Here is a 15,671-nt window from a genome sequence, read left to right as displayed (position 1 = left end):
GCTATTTCTGACATTTAGAGGCAAAATGAGAATATTTCAGAGATTAGAATCTGGATTGTGATGACGTGTCTCCAAGAATGTTTTGCTATATGGAAGACCAAAAGGGAGGTGTTTCATGGTCCATTTAGAGCAACAGAGACAGAAAAACAGAATGTGGAGTCTTGATAGAGGTTAGTTGCAGGTAACACAAACTTGAACTCCCTATTTGAATATGGCTAGAGATAGCTTTTTTCCCAGTAGTCATGTATGGCTGTGAGGGTTGGACTATAAAGTAAGCTGAGTGCTGAAAAATTGATGCTTTTGAACTGTGGTGTTGGAGAAGACTCTTGAGAGTCCCTTGGACTGCAAGGAGATCCAACCAGTCCATCCTAAAGGAGATCAGTCCTGGGTATTCACTGGAAGGACTGATGTTGAAGTTGAAACTCCAATACTTTGGCCACCTCATGTGAAGAGCTGTCTCATTTGAAAAGACCCTGATGCTGGGAAAGGTTGAAGGAGGAGAAAGGGACGACAGAGGATGAGATGGTTGGATGGCATCACCGACTCAATGGATGTGGGTTTGGGTAGGCTCCGGCAGTTGGTGATGGACAGGAAGGCCTGGCATGCTGCAGTCCATGGGGTTGCAGAGTTGGACGCAACTTAGCGACTGAACTGAATAGCTTTAATTACCAAAAATAGTATTGATGAAAAATAAATCTGAGTGTTTTCAAGCAGAGCATGTGCTCTCAGGTTCGTCATGGTCTTTACTGTTCCGTCGGTTAACGTTAACATTGCCTTATCTCTAGATGCATCTGAATTTATAACACTGGATTAGAAATATTGTTGAGAAATACATTAGAAGGGTGTTTTGAGGGTGTGTGTTTAGGTGTGTGAGTGCATATATCAGTAAATAATTAGTTTTGTTGCTAGATTCCTAATTCCAAAGTAATATATTGAAATAAAGCTTCTCAACTGAAAAAACTTAGGGCAAATTCTGCACTACATTTCTTGTGTTTGGTAGTGAAAATAAATTCCATCCTCTCCTTTTTCTGTAACCTCATCTTCTTACTATTTACGATGTTCAAAAATAAAAGTGAGAGGGCATCAGCTCACAGAAAGATGGCATTCCTCTGAAAATGTGTCTTTGGGTTACACCAATTTGCTCTGCTGATCTGACGGTACTACAATGCCTCTTAGGGAAAGTGCAGAACATTTTTCTGTCTCGAGCAGTTTGAACAGGAGCTGAAATAAATGGTTGTCCTCTGGCAGAATGAAGAGGCTCAGATATCGTGTAGACACCTGTCATTTAACTACTTGTTAGACACAGTCCTTTGGCTCACCAGTGACTTTAGGTAAATCTGCCTTCTTTTTCTTGTGGGATATTCTGAGAAAGTGACTTGGTTATCTTAGAGTTCCTAATGGTAAAGGAGGGAAATTTTGGATAAAGCTGGACTAAATTAGAAAGAGAACTTTGAAGAGTTGACATAATGGTTTTTTACAGCCAGAGACCATAGAAGAAAAGGATACTCGGGAGGGAAAAGAAGCTCTAAAAATGAAACATGGACTCTGACCACGGTAGGGCAGTTCAGGAACACATCTGCCCTTTGTGGGGGCACCGCCTCTCTATGACAAGGCTGTTGCTCCCCAGAAGTTAATTAGTGCCACTTACCTCTGTGTATGGACTTTTGATTTTAACCTTGGTTCAGCACCTGCCCACTTGCCTTCTGGTCTCTGACATTAGTCAAAGCTTGTTGAACACTCATCTGCCTGTTTTTTCATCTGTAGACCTTGTCTTTGCCTGGTCTGGCCTCTTTTCTCTCTGCCTTCTGTTGTAGAGAACCAACTTTTAGATCACATACTGTGCAAAGTTTTAAGATAAATAAAAGGATAACAGCTCTTACTTTTTCAGAGTTTACAGTAAAAGAGAAAGAGCCACATGTAGGTACTAAATTAGAGATAGAATGCAAACAGCTATGGGAAAATGAAGGAGGACTTTATCCCTGGTATTTGCATAGCAAACTATACTTTTAGGGGCTTCCCCGGTAGCTCAGATGGTAAAAAATCTGCCTGAAATGCAGGAGACCTGGGTTCCATCCCTGGGTCGGGAAGATCCCCTGGAGGAGGGCATGGCAATTCATTCCAGTATTCTTGCTTAGGGAATTCCATGGACAGATCTTGGGGTGGCAAAGAGTCAGACACGACTGAGTGACTTTCACTCGCTTCACTCACTATATTCTCAAGTACCATCCTGCTTAATTGCTTCACTTTCTTGTGATGCAGGCAGTATTTTCTCTCATTGGAAGGTGAGGAGATGAAGGATTAGCAGTGAAAGAAGAAACAATGTATGGAAGGTTAAAAAGCCCAAAGTGAATCCAAGATAGAAAAATAAGTCCTCTAAAACCAAAAAAGAGAGCACAGATAGTCTCATTACCAGAGGATTTAATGTTAAGATGATGGAAAAAGAAATTACTGTATCTCTGTTTGACTTCCATATTCTCTAAAAAGGAAAAAAATCCATCAGCTGTTAACATTTTCTGAAAAGACACTAAGAAGACACCTTTGATAAAACAAAGCAGTAAGGAAGATTACTGCTGTGAAGGGAAGAGGGCAAAAATAAGGATATTTATGAGGTTTTTTGGAGAAGGCTCCAGTACTCTTGCCTGGAAAATCCCATGGACGGAGGAGCCTGGTAGGCTGCAGTCCATGGGGTCACTAAGAGTCAGACACGACTGAGAAACTTCACTTTCACTTTTAACTTTTTTGCATTGGAGAAGGAAATGGCAACCCACTCCAGTGTTCTTGCCTGGAGAATCCCAGGGACCGGGGAGCCTGGTGGGCTGCCGTCTATGGGGTCGAACAGAGTTGGCCACGACTGAAGCGACTTAGCAGCAGCAGCAGCATGAGGTTTTTAGGAGTCATTCTTTCAACAGCAGGGCCTGATTGATACTGGGCAAAATTCATGATGTAATTGTTCAGGATGGATGGCCAGGTGGATTTTAAAGGGTAAACAATTGTGCAGTGAGCCTGCTTGGGAGGCCTATTGTCTGGGAAAGGAGTGACTAACTCCTGGTGAGTGTAGTACACTTGTTCACTGCTTGGAGAAATGGATTTTCAGAACGTTCTTGAGACAAAAAGCAACACAACTTCATTTTCTTAGAAAACATCCTGACAGAATTTTCATGGAATAATAAAGTCCTATTAATGCAGACCATAAGGCCACTGCCTTGCAGATGCTTCCATTCTGGTACAAACAGGAAAGGTCACAGATACTATTAAGAATACACGGAAGTTAAGCTGAACAAGGAGAATAAAATGAAAAATCTGCATTTAAAAGAAATACACCTTCTTGATAATGCAGAGGAATTATATAGACTTTTTTTTTGTAGACATGTAAACATACAGATATTCAGATATTTTCCCAAACTTGCTGCCAGTAGTACAAGAAAAATTAAAATGTGAGGCAGATGGCAGAATGCCAGATATGAACAGAAGTTTCCTGGATTTTGAGAAAGCCACACAGCATGGCCTGGTAAGGATGATCTTGAGCCCATATAAGATTCTAGATTGCACGGAGAAATGCCTGATTTGGATGGATCACAAGGCATCGAGAATTCCTTGGTGAGCAAGGAAGACATAATCTTTTCCCACAAATCCTGTTGATTCCTTCTTGAAAATAAATTCAGAATCTGACACTGTTTTCAAAAACTCATGTCCTTTCTGTTACTCTGGCTCGAGCCAGTGCTTCTTGTCTAGATCACAGCACCAGTCCCCTCCCTAACTAGCATTCTTGCTTTTGCCCTTGTCCCCTGTTCTCATCACAGATTTCAGAGTGATCCTTTTAAATACTTTTGTCACTCAGTCATGTCTGACTCTTTGGGAGCCCATGATCTGTAGCCTGCCAGGCTCCTCTGTCTGTTCCAATCCTCTGGGATTTCCCAGGCAAGAATACTGGAGTGGGTAGCCATTCTCTTCTCCAGGGAATCTTCCTGATTCAGGGATCAAACCTGGGTCTCCTGCATTGCAGGCAGATTCTTTACCATCTGAGCTACTAGTTCAGTTCAGTCGCTCAGTTGTGTCCGACTCATTGTGACCCCATGAATTGCAGCACACCAGGCCTCCCTGTCCATCACCAACTCCCGGAGTTTACCCAAACTCATGTCCATTAAGTCAGTGATGCCATCTAACCATCTCATCCTCTGTCATCCCCTTCTCCTCCTGCCTTCAATCTTTCCCAACATCAGGGTCTTTTCAAATGAGTCAGGTCTTCCTACCAGGTGGCCAAAATATTGGTGTTTCAGCTTCAATATCAGTCCTTCCAATGAACACCCAGGACTGATCTCCTTTAGGATGGAGTGGTTGGATCTCCTTGCAGACCAAGGGACTCTCAAGAGTCTTCTCCAACACCAGGGAAGCCCTTAAATACTTTCTGAGAAACCTCAAATTAGATTCTATTACTCAACTGTTCAAAATCTTCCAAAGGTGCCATCTCAGAGAAAAATCTGAAATCCTTACATTGTCCTACAAGGTTCTCCAACACAGTCTACATGATTGGGTTCCCTGATACCCTACTGACCTCATTTTCTGATACTTTTCTCCTGCTGGCTCCCTCCAGCCATACTGATGTCTTGGTGCTTCTGTGAATGTCAAGCAGTATCTTATCCCAGGACCTTGGTACTGGATGTCTTTGTGCCTAGGACACTTTTCCCTCATTTCCTTCAGTTCAGCTCCGTTGCTCAGTTGTGTCCGACTCTTTGCGACCCCATGGAATGCAGATCACTGCCTTCAGATCTCTGTTAAAATATCACTTTATAAATGAATCTTTCCCTTCTTAGTAAACAGAGTGGTATTTCCTGTTCTTCCTGCTGTTAGAGTCAAATTGTAAGGACCTTGTTAATATCTTACACTGACTTTTATACCAATTGAAATGAGGAGCCCTTGTAGGATTTGGAAAAGAGGAATGACATACTAACTCATGCTTTAGTTGGAACCCCTAAGGTTGTTGTGTTAAAAATAACTTGTAAGGGGTAGGAATCAACGTAGAAACAGAGAGTGCATTTAAGAGACTATTGTGATAATCCAAGCTATAGATGATGGTGGCTCAGATCAGGATGATAGTAGTGGGAAGTGACTGGAATTTGGATATATTTTAAGGTAAACCCAACAAGATTTTGTGATGGATCTGATGTAGTATATGAGAGGGAGAGGGGAGTTAAAGATAATTTCAAGAACTCTGACCTCAGAAACTTTTAAGTATAAAGATGCTTTGCATTGAGATATGGAGGACTGTGGAGGGAAAAGATGATGAATTTTGAGATGTCTATTAGATATCCAAGTGGTGATGTTGTCTAGAAGATAGTTATACAAATCTGGAGTCTTTGAGAGAGGTATGGCTTTTAGATACATATATTAATATTTGAATGTGACTGGCATATATATGGTGTCTTAGCCTCAGTTTCCCAGAAAACAGAGTCTGATGATAGTGAAATTGGAGGGAACGGGGAAGAGCACTACCTTTGACAGAGTGACATAGCCTGAGGACAATGACATAAACTAATTAGAACCAGATGGGTCCACGGTGGCAGAGAAGTCAGCTTCTGCTGGACCTTGAGCCTCAGTACATACAGATTATAACACACCAGCAAGCTAAATGACCTGAATGACACACCCACAGGCACCATGACAGTTCCAAGGCCGACCAGAAAGGTCAAAAAGTGGGTTGTGGCTCAGTTTCTGGAAATCCATATGTTTCCCACCAAATAGCTAGAATACTCTTCCCACTCATTTGTCTACGAAATTACCAACTCCTACAAAAACTGGCAAGCCCATACCCTGGGGCCACTGTTGCCTTCTGAGATGGCCCTTGATCTTTTCTGTGGAGTGTATTTCTCTCTAGATAAATCCATTTCTTACCTATCACTTTGTCTCTCACTGATTTATTTCTGCAACGAGACATCAAGAACCCGAGCTTCATTAAGTCCCAAGACCAGATGTGTAATCTTAGTTTAAAGACCATGAGTTCAAGTCCCAATTTGAGATACAGGGTTTCACTAGTAGGAGGTGTTATTACAGAGAATAAAAATGAGGGCAAAGGGGAGTGATGTGGGGAAGAGTAAGAGCTAAAATGAAGTAAGTTATCAAGCTAGTTGTCTTGAGATGAGGCTGACTGCTTGATTTCCTGACTGTCTTGCAAGAAGTTATGTAAGGTACATTTTAGGGCAATTTGCTTGCAGGCTGTTTCAGTTGGCTTGGACTGCCATAACAAAATACCATAGACTGGGTGGCATAAGCAACAGAAATTTGTTTTCTCATACTGCATCAGGGTGCCAACATGGATGGGATTCTGATGAAATTTCTTTGGATATCATCTTGTTGTGCCCTTACCTGGAACAGGGAAACTTTTGGCACCTCTTTCTCTTCTTATAAGGGTACTAGTCCTATGGGATTAAGGTCCTTCTGACCTGATTTAACCTTAATTACCTTCTTACAGAAGAACTAAAGAGCTTCTTGATGAAAGTGAAAGAGGAGAGTGAAAAAGTTGGCTTAAAACTCAACATTCAGAAAACTAAGGTCATGGCATCTGGTCCCATCACTTCATGGAAAATAGATGGGGAAACAACAGAAACAGTGAGAGATTTGATTTTTTTGGACTCCAGAATCACTGCAGAGGGTGACTGCAGCCATGAAATTAAAAGACACTTGCTCCTTTGAAGAAAAGCTATGACTAACCTAGACAGCATATTAAAAAGCAGGGACATTATTTTACCAACAAAAGTCCGTCTATTCAAAGCTGTGGTTTTTCCAGTAGTCACATATGGATGTGAGAGTTGGACTATAAAGAAAGCTGAGTTCTTAAGAATTGATGATTTTGAACTGTGGTGTTGGAAAAGACTCTTGAGAGTCCCTTCGACTGCAAGGAGATCCAACCTGTCCACCCTAAAGGAAATCAGTCCTGAATATTCATTGGAAGGACTGACGCTGAAGCTGGAACTTCAATACTTTGGCCACCTGATACAAAGAACCGACTCAATGGAAAAGATCCTGATGCTGGGAAAGATTGAAGCTGGGAGGATAAAGAGACAATAGAGGATGAGATGGTTGGATGGTATCACCGAGTTGATGGACAAGAGTTTGAGTAGGCTTTGGGAGTTGGTGATGGACATGGAAGCCCTGTGTGCTGCAGTCTATGGAGTCACAAACAGTTGGATATAACTTAGTGACTGAACTGAACTGAACTGAATTGAACCTTCTTACAGGCTCTATCTCCAAATACAGTCACATTGAGTGAGAATGTCAACATAAATGAGTTTTAGGAGAACACAGTTCAGTCCATAGCATTCTGCCCTGTCTCCCACCCCATCACACCCTTCTTACATGCAAAATAAATTAATTTTATCTCAACAGCCCCAAAGTCTTAATTCATTCCTGCATCAGCTCTGAAGTCCAAAGTCTCATCTACATATCCAAATCAGATCTTCAAGTCTGACTCAGAATTCCACAGCAGAGACAGAAGTTAGGATTTATCTACAAGTTCCAATTTCTTTTTGTCCATAGTTTAACCCCTGGGCTATATATTGTTTTCAATTTCCTGATTATGCATTCTTATATGTCTAGTAAAGAACAATATTGTACAGGAACCTGGAATGTTAGGTCCATTCAGATCAGATCAGATCAGATCAGTCGCTCAGTCGTGTCCGACTCTTTGTGACCCCATGAATTGCAGCACGCCAGGCCTCCCTGTCCATCACCAACTCCTGGAGTTCATTGAGACTCACATCCATCGAGTCAGTGATGCCATCCAGCCATCTCATCCTCTGTTGTCCCCTTCTCCTCCTACCCTCAATCCCTCCCAGCATCAGAGTCTTTTCCAATGAATCAACACTTCACATGAGGTGGCCAAAGTACTGGAGTTTCAGCTTGAGCATCATTCCTTCCAAAGAAATCCCAGGGCTGATCTCCTTCAGAATGACTGGTTGGATCTCCTTGCAGTCCAAGGGACTCTCAAAAGTCTTCTCCAACATCACAGTTCAAAAGCGTCAATTCTTCGGCACTCAGCCTTCTTCACAGTCCAACTCTCACATCCATACATGACCACTGGAAAAACCATAGCCTTGACTAGACGGACTTTTGTTGGCAAAGTATGTCTCTGCTTTTGAATATGCTATCTAGGTTGGTCATAACTTTCCTTCCAAGGAGTAAGCGTCGTTTAATTTCATGGCTGCAGTCACCATCTGCAGTGATTTTGGAGCCCAGAAAAATAAAGTCTGACACTGTTTCCACTGTTTCCCCATCTATTTCCCATGAAGTGATGGGACCAAATGCCATGATCTTCGTTTTCTGAATGTTGAGCTTCAAGCCAACTTTTTCACTCTCCACTTTCACTTTCATCAAGAGGCTTTTTAGTTCCTCTTCACTTTCTGCCATAAGGGTGGTGTCATCTGCACATCTGAGGTTATTGATATTTCTCCCGGCAATCTTGATTCCAGCTTGTGTTTCTTCCACTCCAGCATTTCTCATGATGTACTCTGCATAGAAGTTAAATAAGCAGGGTGACAATATACAGCCTTGACGTACTCCTTTTCCTACTTGGAACCAGTCTGTTGTTCCATGTCCAGTTCTAACTGTTGCTTCCTGACCTGCATACAAGTTTCTCAAGAGGCAGATCAGGTGTTCTGGTATTCCCATCTCTTTCAGAATTTCCTACAGTTTATTGTCATCAACACAGTCAAAGGCTTTGGCATAGTCAATAAAGCAGAAATAGATGTTTTTCTGGAACTCTCTTGCTTTTTCCATGATCCAGCAGATGTTGGCAATTTGATCTCTGGTTCCTCTGCCTTTTCTAAAACCAGCTTGAACATCAGAGAGTTCACGGTTCACATATTGCTGAAGCCTGGCTTGGAGAATTTTGAGCATTACTTTACTAGCATGTGAGATGAGTGCAATTGTGCAGTAGTTTGAGCATTTTTTGGCATTGCCTTTCTTTGGGATTGGAATGAAAACTGACCTTTTCCAGTCCTGTGGCCACTGCTGAGTTTTCCAAATTTGCTGGCATATTGAGTGCAGCACTTTCATAGCATCATCTTTCAGGATTTGGAATAGCTCCACTGGAATTCCATCACCTCCACTAGCTTTGTTCGTAGTGATGCTTTCTAAGGCCCACTTGACTTCATATTCCAGGATGTCTGGCTCTAGGTGAGTGATCACACCATCGTGATTATCTGGGTCGTGAAGATCTTTTTTGTACAGTTCTTCTGTGTATTCTTGCCATCTCTTCTTAATATCTTCTTCTTCTGATACCATTTCTGTCCTTTATCGAGCCCATCTTTGCATGAAATGTTCCCTTGGTATCTCTGATTTTCTTGAAGAGATCTCTACTGCTGCTACTGCTAAGTCACTTCAGTCATGCCCGACTCTGTGTGGCCCCATAGACAGCAGCCCACCAGGCTCCCCCATTCCTGGGATTCTCCAGGCAAGAACACTGGAGTGGGTTGCCATTTCCTTCTCCAATGCGTGAAAGTGAAAAGTGAAAGTGAAGTTGCTCAGTCATGTCCGACCCTTAGCGACCCCATAGACTGAAGCCTACCAGGCTCCTCCACCCATGGGATTTTCCAGGCAAGAGTATTGGAGTGGGGTGTCTTTCCCATTCTGTTGTTTTCCTCGATTTCTTTGCACTGGTCGCTGAAGAAGGCTTTCTTATCTCTTCTTGCTATTCTTTGGAACTCTGCATTCAGATGTTTATATCTTTCCTTTTCTCCTTTGCTTTTCGCTTCTCTTCTTTTCACAGCTATTTATAAGGCCTCCCCAGACAGCCATTTTGCTTTTTTGCATTTCCTTTCCATGGGGATGGTCTTGATCCCTGTCTCCTGTACAATGTCACGAACCTCATTCCATAGTTCATCAGGCACTCTATCTATCTGATCTAGGCCCTTAAATCTATTTCTCACTTCCACTGTATAATCATAAGGGATTTGATTTAGGTCATACCTGAGTGGTCTAGTGGTTTTCCCTACTTTCTTCAATTTAAGTCTGAATTTGGCAATAAGGAGTTCATGGTCTGAGCCACAGTCAGCTCCTGGTCTTGTTTTTGCTGACTGTATAGAGCTTCTCCATCTTTGGCTGCAAAGAATATAATCAATCTGATATCGATGTTGACCATCTGGTGATGTCCATGTATAGAGTCTTCTCTTGTGTTGTTGGAAAGGTAAATTGGAAGTGGCCAAACAGGAGATGCAAAAATCAACATCAACATTTTAGGAATCAGTGGACTAAAATGGATGGGAATGGGTGAATTTAATTCAGATGACCATTGTATCTACTACTGTGGGCAAGAATCCCTTAGAAGAAATGGAATAGCTCTCATAGGCAACAAAAGAGTTCAAAATGTGTTGCCTGGGTGCAATCTCAAAAGTGACAGAATGATCTTGGTTTGTTTCCAAGGCAAACCATTCAATATCACAGTAATCCAAGTCTATGCCCCAACCACTGACACTGAAGAAGTTGAAGTTGAATGGTCTATGAAGACCTACAAGACCTTCTAGAACTAATACCAAAAAAAAAAAAAAAAAGATTCCCTTTTCGTCATAAGGGACTGGAATGCAAAAGTAAGAAGTCAAGAGATACCTGGAGTCACAGGCAAATTTGGCCTTGGAATACAAAGTGAAGTAGGGCAAAGACTAACAGAATTTTGCCAAGATAACACACTGGTCATAGCAAGCACCCTCTTCCAACAACACAAGAGAAGACTCTACATATGGGCATCACCAGATGGTCAATACTGAAATCAGATTAATTATATTCTTTGTAGCCAAAGACAGAGAAGCTCTACACGGTCAGCAAAAACAAGACTGGAGCTGACTGTGACTCAGACCATGAACTCCTTACTGCAAAATTCAGACTAAAATCAAGAAGTAGAGAAAACCACTAGCTCATTTAGGTATGACCTAAACTGAATCTCTTACAATTATATAGTGGAAGTGACAAATAGATCCAAGGGATTAGATCTGGTAGACAGGGTGCCTGGTGAACTATGGACAGAGGTTCATAACGTTGTACAGAAGGCAGAGGCCAAAACCATCCCCAAGAAAAAGAATTTAAAAAAGGCAAAATGGTTGTCTGTGGAAGCCTTACAAATAGCTGAGAAAGGAAGAGAAGCAAAAGGCAAATGAGAAAAGGAAAGATATATCCCTCTGAATGCAGAGTTCCAAAGAAGATCAAGGAGAGATAAGAAAGCCTTTTTAAGTGTACAATGCAAAGAAACAGAGGAAAACAACAGAATGGGAAAGATTAGAGATCTCTTCAATAAAATGAGAGACACCAAGGGAATATTTCATGCAAAGATGGGCACAATAAAGGACAGAAGAGGTATGGACCTAACAGAAGCAGAAAAGATTAATAAGAGGTGACAAGAATACACAAAAGAACTATACAAGAAAAAGATCTTAATGACCAGTATAACCACGATAATGTGGTCACTCACCTAGAACCAGACATCCTGGAGTGTGAAGTCAAGTAGGCCTTTGGAAGTATCACTATGAACAAAACTAGTAGAGGTGATGGAATTCCAGCTGAGCTATTTTAATCCTAAAAGATGATGCTTTTAAAGTGTTGCACTCAATATACCAGCAAGTTTGGAAAACTCAGCAGTGGGCTACAGGACTGGAAAAGGTCAGTTTTCATTCCAGTCCCAAAGAAAGGCAAAGCCAAAGAATGTTCAAACTACTGCACAGTTGCACACATTTCACATGATAGCAAGTTCATGCTCAAAATCTTCCAAGATAGGCTTCAAGAGCACGTGAACTGAGAATTTCTTTTTTTTTTTTTTGAACTGAGAATTTCTAGATGTTCAAGCTGGATTTAGAAAAGGCAGAGGAACCAGAGATCAAATTGCCAGCATCCATTGTATCATAGAGAAAGCAAGGAAATTCCAGAAAAACCTTTATTTCTGCTTCATTAACACTGCTAAATCGTTTGACTGTGTGGATCACAACAAACTAGAAAATTCTTAAAGAGATGGGAGTACCAGACCACCTTATCTGCCTCTTGAGAAACCTGTATGCAGGTCAAGGAGCAGCAGTTAGAACTGGACATGGAACAATGAACTGGTTCCAAATTGGGAAAGGAGTACATCAAGGTTGTATATTGTCATCCTTATTTAACAGACATGCAGAGTACATCATGGGAAATGCTGGGCTGGATGAAACACAAGCTGGAATCAAGATTGCTGGTAGAAATATCAATAATTTCATATATGCAGATGATACCACCCTTACAACAGAAAGCAAAGAGGAACTAAATGACCTCTTGATGAAGGTGAAATAAGAGAGTGAAAAAAACTGACTTAAAATTCAACATACAAAAAACTAAGATCATGGCATCTGGTCCCATCACTTCATGGCAAATAGATGGGGAAACAATGAAAACAATGGCCGACTATTTTCTTGGGGTCCAAATCGCTGCAGCCATGAAATTGAAAAACACTTGCTTCTTGGAAGAAAAGCTACGAGAAACCTAGACAGCGTATCAAAAATCAGAAACATTACTTTGCCCATGAAAAATCAGAAACATTACTTTGCCCATGAAGGTCCATGTAGTCAAAGCTATGGTTTTTCCTGTAGTCATGAGTGGATGTGAGATTTGGACCATAAAGAAGGTTGAACCTTGAAGACCTGATGCTTTTGAACTGTGGTGTTGGAGAAGACTCTCCAGAGTTCCTTGAAGAGATCAAACCAATTAACCCTAAAGAAAATTAGTTTTGAGTATTCATTAGGAGGACTGATGCTGAAATTGAAGCTCCAGTACTTTGGCCACCTGATGCAAAGAGCCAATTCATTGGAAAAGACCCTAATACTGGGAAAGATTGAAGGTGGGAGGAGAAGGGGACGACAGAGGATGAGATGGTTGGATGGCATCACTGACTCAATGGACATGAGTTTGAGCAAGCTCCGGGAGTTATTGATGGACAGGGAAGCCTGGCGTGCTGCAGTCCATGGGGTCACAAAGAGTTGGACATGACTGAGCAGCTGAACAAAAACAACAAATATGCCTACTAGGCATCTACTAGATGCCTGCCAGCATCTAGAAGAAAGCCCTGGATGTGAAGTGAGAGGCCCACGTGTGGCATGAGACAAACCTCTGCAGGCTGGACCAGCATGAAATTGTCTGCAGCCCATGTGGGCCTGGTTGGTGCAGTGGTGGTTGAAACAGAGGACTGTCAGCCAAAGGGATCAGAAATGACATGTAATAGGGCAGGATTAGTTAGGAGAGACACTGTTCTTTGTTTTTCCCATCTCTTAGCCAACTTAAAAGTCCTGTGTTTAAAAATATTTCTGAATATTTGTTTACGAGGCTGAAGTTTAATGTGGAAAAAGCACTTTATTCCAAAATTAGAAATGAAAGTTAGAATTGTAAATTGATATGTTAGGAAATGCACTGACCAATATTTATCTCAGTGAAGAGTCGTTGTTGTTCAGTCGCTCAGTCATGTCCAACTCTTTGTGACCCCATGGACTGCAGCACGCCAGGCTTCCCTGTCCTTTACCATCTCCTGGAGTTTACTCAAACTCATGTCCATCGAGTCAGTGATGCCATCCAACCATCTCATCCTCTGTCACCCGCCCTTTCCTCCAGACCTTAGTCTTTCCCAGCATCAGGGTCTTTTCCAATGAGTCAACCCTTCACATCAGGTGGCCAAAGTATTGGAGCTTCAGCTTAAGCATCAGTCCTTCCAAGGAATATTCAGGGTTGATTTCATTTAGGGTTAATTGGTTTGATCTCTTTGCAGTCCAAGGGACCCTGAAGAATCTTCTCTAGCACCATAATTCAAAAGCATCAATTCTTCAACAATCAGCCGTCTTTGTGGTCCAAATCTCACATCCATACATAACTACTGGAAAAGCCATAGCTTTGAGTATATGGACCTTTGTTGGCAAAGTAATGTCTCTGCTTTCTAATATGCTGTCTAGATTTGTCACCTTGTTTCTTCCAAGGAGCAAGTGTCTTTTAATTCCATGACTGCAGTAACCATCAGCAGTGATTTTGGAGCCTAAGAAAATAAAATCTGCCACTGTTCCCACTTTCCCCTTCTATTCACCATGAAGTGATGGGACCAGATGCCATAATCTTAGTTTTTTGAATGTTGAGTTTCAAACCAACTTTTTCAGTCTCCTCTTTCATCCTTATCAAGAGGTTCTTTAGTTCCTCTTCTCTTTCTGCCATTAGAGTGGTATCATCTCTGTATCTGAGGTTTCTGATATTTCTCCCAGCAATCTTGTGCTTCATCCAGCTTGTGCTTCATCCAGCCCAGCATTTCACATGAGGTACTCTGCATATAAGTTAAATAAACAGGGTGACAATATGCAACCTTGATGTACTCCTTTCCCAATTTGGAACCAGTCCATTGTTCCATGTCTGGTTCTAACTGTTGCTTCTTGACCTGCATACAGGTTTCTCAGGAGGCAGGGAAGGTGGTCTGTTATTCCCATCTCTTTAAGAATTTCCTGGCTTGTTGTGATCCACACAGTCAAAGGTTTTAGCATAGTCAATGACGCAGAAGTAGAGGTTTTTCTGGAATTTCCTTGCTTTCGCTAATCCAAAGGATGTTGGCAATTTGATCTCTGGTTCCTCTGCCTTTTCTAAACCCAGTTTATATATCTGGAAATTTTTGGTTCATGTACTGCTGAAGACTAGCTTGAAGGATTTGGACTACTACCTTGATAGCATGTGAAAGGAACATAGTTGAACAGTAGTTTGCATGTTCTTTGGCATTGTCCTTCTTTGGGATTAGAATAAAAACTGACTTTTTCCAGTCCTGTGGCCACTGAGGAGTTTTCCAAATTTGCTGGCATAGTGAGTGCAGCACTTTCACAGCATCATCTTTTAGGATTTGAGATAGCTCAGCTGGAATTCCATCACCTCCACTAGCTTTGGTCATAGTAATGCTTCTTAAGGTCCTCTTGACTTCACACCCCAGGATGTCAGCAATAGGCGAGTGACTGCTCTGGGTCCCCTCCTCTAACTGCCCTTGTTTATAAACCACTGCCCTCTCTTTCCTCGTTGTGAACTTCTCCTCTTCCACTGCTACTTTGTCCTTATCTTTGAGAAACGGTGAAATCTTGGCCATCTTATAAAAACTCCCCCTACACCTAAAAAGCCCCCTACATCTGATGACAAACTCTTGCTATCATCAGTGTCTTTCATCTCACCCATAGCCAATACCGAGAGTTAGCTCTACTTGTGGCTTACGTTTTTCTATCACTTTTATCCCCCTCCAGTCTTGATTCCACACCACCTCTCCACAAAACCTCTTTCTCTCAATTTGACAGTGATTCACTCTTTACCAAAACTGACTCGTACTTCTCAGTTTTCATATTCTGCAACTTCTCTGAAGTTCCTTTCCACAGCTCTTCCCCTTCCTAGCCTCCATGATGGCATTTGTTCCAATTTCCTTCCTGCCTCGATTTCCTTCTGTCTTTTTCCAGTTCCTAAATGTATTCATTCTCTAGGACTGGATTCCCTATCAGCATGAATAGTGATCCCCACAGTCCTTGCAGCGGCCAGAGCCCACAGGCTTGCTGCCTACAGACTTGAGCTGCCTCGTCTGTTTAACCTGAGTGAACTGCACAAAAATGTATGTGGCCTCACATGAAAAAAGCTGGAAAGAATTGCCTTGGGATTCCATCTTCAGTCCTCCTCATCTT

This window comes from Bos grunniens, chromosome 14, assembly GCF_055505025.1.
Source record: "Bos grunniens cultivar Pamir isolate PY7600 chromosome 14, Bosgru_T2T1.0, whole genome shotgun sequence".
In the NCBI taxonomy this organism is placed as follows: Eukaryota; Metazoa; Chordata; class Mammalia; order Artiodactyla; family Bovidae; genus Bos; species Bos grunniens.
The sequence above is the reverse complement of the archived record's forward strand: the minus strand, read 5'-3'. Positions refer to the sequence as shown.